The sequence below is a fragment of the Malus sylvestris genome, chromosome 12 (genome assembly GCF_916048215.2).
Source record: "Malus sylvestris chromosome 12, drMalSylv7.2, whole genome shotgun sequence".
Classification (NCBI taxonomy): domain Eukaryota; kingdom Viridiplantae; phylum Streptophyta; class Magnoliopsida; order Rosales; family Rosaceae; genus Malus; species Malus sylvestris.
In genome coordinates this window covers 31,372,791-31,377,362 of record NC_062271.1, presented here as the reverse complement: position 1 = coordinate 31,377,362, position 4,572 = coordinate 31,372,791, and the positions used below count along the sequence as shown (strand labels likewise).

The 4,572-nt window shown below is 42.4% G+C and overlaps 1 long non-coding RNA gene across 1 annotated transcript; it reads left to right on the top strand.

Annotated features, from left to right (window-relative positions):
* Positions 1-3,508: 3,508 nt before the first annotated feature.
* LOC126593916 (uncharacterized) lies at positions 3,509-4,366 on the top strand. Its single transcript, XR_007613058.1, has 3 exons — positions 3,509-3,605; positions 3,689-3,786; positions 3,962-4,366. It is a non-coding gene; the product is annotated as an uncharacterized LOC126593916 (long non-coding RNA).
* Positions 4,367-4,572: the final 206 nt, after the last annotated feature.

The following is a 4,572-nucleotide window of genomic DNA, read 5'->3' as shown; positions in this document are numbered from 1 at the left end:
AGTACCTTTCCTCCATCCGGGAATGGTGTATTTAGCTGATGTTGACGCACAAGGTAATGTATCAATTTCACTTGAAGCTTAGTTGTAGTTTCGGGCTTAGTCAAGTGTGATACAAACCCTATAGTAGGAGTCCCCCAAGTCGCCGAGCTAGGAGATCTGCCGAAAGAGGTGACAGACAAGGTAAGCAGTCAAACTTCCAAGTAAGCAACCCAGGATCAGAGGTTTGACTTCGGCTTCCGGTTGATTGTTCTCATTCTCCTTGTCTCTCATTCAACTGCCAGGATAAGGAGAAGCAAATGGATAAGAGATGATATGAGATACTTTTGCTTTTGAAGAAGTAACTTTCCACAGGCTTATTCTTGAACTGTGCTGGAGGGTTTTCTGGTGCCCTTCAGAGTATAAGGCCGACTCAAAAATTTGAGGGTCAAAACAAGTCCATCAAATCTAGAGTATGTTCGACCTTGATGATATGGGATACTTTTGCTGTTGACGGAATAATGAATGTGGTATGGAAAGGTGTCGTGCTGTAGTGATCTGTTTCAGCTCACCGTTGAACCTTCTGCTTCAATCTTTTGCATGGCAGAAGTGGTGTGCAACCTTTGCATTTAAATGGTCCTTCAGAACATTCCTTCATAGTGACTCATCCACGCTTGGCAGCTTCAGTGTAAAGAGCCAATATCTGATCAACTGTCATGAGGTATTTGCCGGTGGAATTCGTGACCTTGACAGCAGTTGAGGATGAGTACTCGAGAGCAATGCTAAGTAAGCAACCAGGCAAAGGCTCCAGGCAGTCAGTTCCAAATTGGAGGTTTGATTTCAGGTTCCGACTGACTGCTCTCTTTCTCCTTGTCCTGCAGGTGTGGACAAGGACAAAGACAAAGACAGGGAGAAAGCATGATATGGGATACTCTTGCTTTCGACCCTGATGATATGAGATACTCTTGTTCTTGGTGTGGCTTATTTGCTGAGGCATTATCGGGGGGAAATAAAGCTGAGTATTTCGAGAGGTTATGTTGAGGGTGCCTTTTCGAATGCGAGAAAGGGTTGAGCATTTTTGCAGGTTTTTCTGTCCGTTGAGGAGGGAGGTCAATGTATATAGGGATTTCCCAATAACAAGTAGTAATGCTATTCCTTTACCCTTCTTGGTCACAGCAATGTAGTGGGAGCTGCCAGCTTCATGTGTTTTAATTTTGTCAGAGCACTTTGAAAAAGTGGTATGTGGTATCTGGAAAGCTGATGTTACGTGTGAAGATTACAGACAAGCTTTATCTAAGGAAATCTGGCTCTCGAAGTTCTGAGAGTTGTGCCTCTTCGGTTTTCGAACAAGCAATCCTGTCGAGGATCTGACTCTCGAGATTCGGAAAGCGGTGCTACTCCGGTTTTTTAGAAAGTAATTATGTTGGGAGTCTTTTCTCGAATGTGAGTAAAGGTTGGACGTTCTTGCCAACCTGTCTTGCCGCAAAACACGGAGGTCGACACACATAGGGACTTTCCAGTTGTCAAGCAGTGGTGCTGTTCCTTTACCCTTATGGGTAATAGTAGGGTAGCTGGAACTTCGAAATTCTCGTGCCTAAACTTTGTCAGAGATCTTTGACAAAGTTATATGTGGTACCCGAGGAGTTGATGGTGCATATGGAGAGCGGTGATTGAACAGTAAGATTCACGTGCTTTCTACTTCACCAGAAATCTTCGACAGATTGCCCGTAATTTCCGCAAAGCTGATTGTGCATGTGACAGGTGCTGACGAGGCTGAAAAAGCAGGTGCTTCTTCGATTTCTGAGATCGGCCCTTGTGGTCTCTGAGCAGCCCAGCTTTTGAGAAAGCAAACGCCTCTTCGATTTCTGAGATCGGCCCTCGTGGTCTCTGAGCAGCCCAGCTTTTGAGAAAGCAAACGCCTCTTCGATTTCTGAAGCTCCGTCGAGTGCAGATTTTTATAGAGGCTGACATTAAGTTCCACAGCACACTTGAATCTCTACCAGTAGAAGCTCATTTCTTGCACTTCTAAGATCTTGATTTGTCTGACCTCTTCCCTCTTCAACACATTTGAAAATGTCTGGACCCTCCGACCGTCGTTTTGACTTGAACCTTGGAGAAGAGACAGCCACGCCTTCTCCAGACAACATATGGCGCCCATCCTTCATATCCCCTACCGGTCCTCTTACCGTTGGGGATTCTGTGATGAAGAATGATATGACCGCTGCAGTGGTGGCCAGGAACCTTCTCACTCCCAAAGATAACAGACTACTTTCCAAACGGTCTGATGAGTTGGCTGTTAAGGACTCTTTGGCTCTTAGTGTTCAGTGTGCAGGTTCTGTGTCTAATATGGCCCAACGCCTATTTGCTAGAACCCGCCAAGTTGAATCATTGGCTGCTGAAGTGATGAGTCTCAAACAGGAGATTAGAGGGCTCAAGCATGAGAATAAGCAGTTGCACCGGCTCGCCCATGACTATGCTACAAACATGAAGAGGAAGCTTGACCAGATGAAGGAATCTGATGGTAAGGTTTTACTTGATCATCAGCGGTTTGTGGGTTTGTTTCAAAGGCATTTATTGCCTTCGTCCTCTAGGGTTGTACCTGGTAATGAAGCTTCAAATGATGAACCTCCAATGCCTCCTCCTTCTGGGGTTTTGTCAAGTACTGAGGCTCCGGATAACCACCCTCCGGTGCTTTCTCTTTCTGGGGCTCTACCGACTGCTGAGACTTCCCCTAAGCAACCTTTGTGAAGACTCCCTTTTGTTTGTTTATTTTGACTCATGTATATGTACATATTTGTGGCTTATCGAAAATATTAATAAATAAGCTTTGCTTCATTTCAACATATTGTGTTAAATACACCAAAGCCTTCTTCATAAAGTTCTTTGAATTTTTGCTTTTGTTGAAACCTGTATTGTTGAAGCTTTGTGAGTGAAGCATGTAGTTTGAGATAGTGTTCCCTTAATTTCCCGAGTGAGGAAAACTTCTCGGTTGGAGACTTGAAAAATCCAAGTCACTGAGTGGTTGTGAGACTGCCGAGTATCAAGGTGCAGTAGCATATGGTGGGAGTCCCCCAAGTCTTCAGGCGAAGAGAGTTGCCGAATGAGGTGTCTCGCGTGTTACTAATTTGTCAAAGTAACGAATCCTTGTTTCGATGTCACACATTCGTATATGCTTTATCTAAAAATATTTCCAACTTTTGTGTGTTTGATGCTGCATGCTATTGACTAGACAAGATCAAGTGCAATTAGTAGCTTTTCTCTCTTTTTCATCTTTTCTTTGGTGGAATTGCTTTTCGTTTCCACTAATCAGCCTGAGTGGATGCAAGATAACACCTTTCTCTATAGCTCAGATTGCAAAGTCGTCTTCATGAAAGTTTTTCCTTATCTTGTGAACTACAACATATCCAAATTTGAGATCCATCGGAGTAGTACAACTTCAGAAATTCAAGTATGATGAGTAACTGTTCATCAATGTTCTGTTAATCCGTCAGACTTGTTGTGAGCTTCGAAACTCCATTTTCTCTTGTCCAGATCAACATACTTTCTTCATCGAAGTTGTTCCTCAGCTTGTGAACTACAACATATCCAAATTTGAGATCCCTCGGAGCAGTATAACTCCAGAAATCCAGGTATGATGAATGACTGGTTATTATTTTTCTGTCAACCCGTCAGATTTGTTGTGAGCTTCGAAACTCCATTTTATCTTGTTCAGATCGGTATGCTTTCTTCATTGAAGTTGTTCCTCAGCTCGTGAACTACAACATATACAAATTTGAGATCCCTCGGAGCAGTATAACTCCAGAAATCCAGGTATGATGAATGACTGGTTATTATTTTTCTGTCAACCCGTCAGATTTGTTGTGAGCTTTGAAACTCCATTTTCTATTGTTCAGATCGGCATGCTTTCTTCATTGAAGTTGTTCCTCATCGTCTCTTTCATAACATATCAAAAATTCAGAATGAACTAATGGTTAAATATTTCCAGATCTTCGAAACATCACAGCAGCTTCGAAATCCGCAAGAATCCGACTGTCATGTTTGGAGCTTCAACACTTTAATTTCCGTCGCTCAAACAGAAATGGTTCCTTCTTGAAAGTTGTTCATATGCTCAAGAACTATAGGGTGTCCAAAATTCAGCTCCATTGGAGAAGAGCAGAGGTTGCAGAAATTTGATAGATGAAAGGAGGCGGAAGAGGGAGAGAGAGAAAAAGTCTCTTGGGTTGGATTTCTATTTTGGGGCAGATTCCAATTTTTGTAGCACCTTCATTATTGATGAATTGCTTGTACTTTTGTCCATTATGAAACTTGGGACTTTGGCTTGTTGTTGGATCTATTATAATATGTTTGGGAACATATATAAGTGAATAAATAAGAAGGAAAATTTTGGGCCCTTGTGGGTGTAAAACAAAAAATGTTTATGTTTACCCAAGTGTTTTTGTACAAGTTCAAGGGCATCTTGGGTTTTGTGAACAAAATTTGTTTATTTGGAGCAAGGTTTTGTGTTGAAGCTTTGTAGGTGAAGCTTTGGTGTTGAAGCTTTGTAGATGAAGCTTTCGAGGTGAAGCTTTGATGGTGAAGCTTTGTAGATGAAGCTTT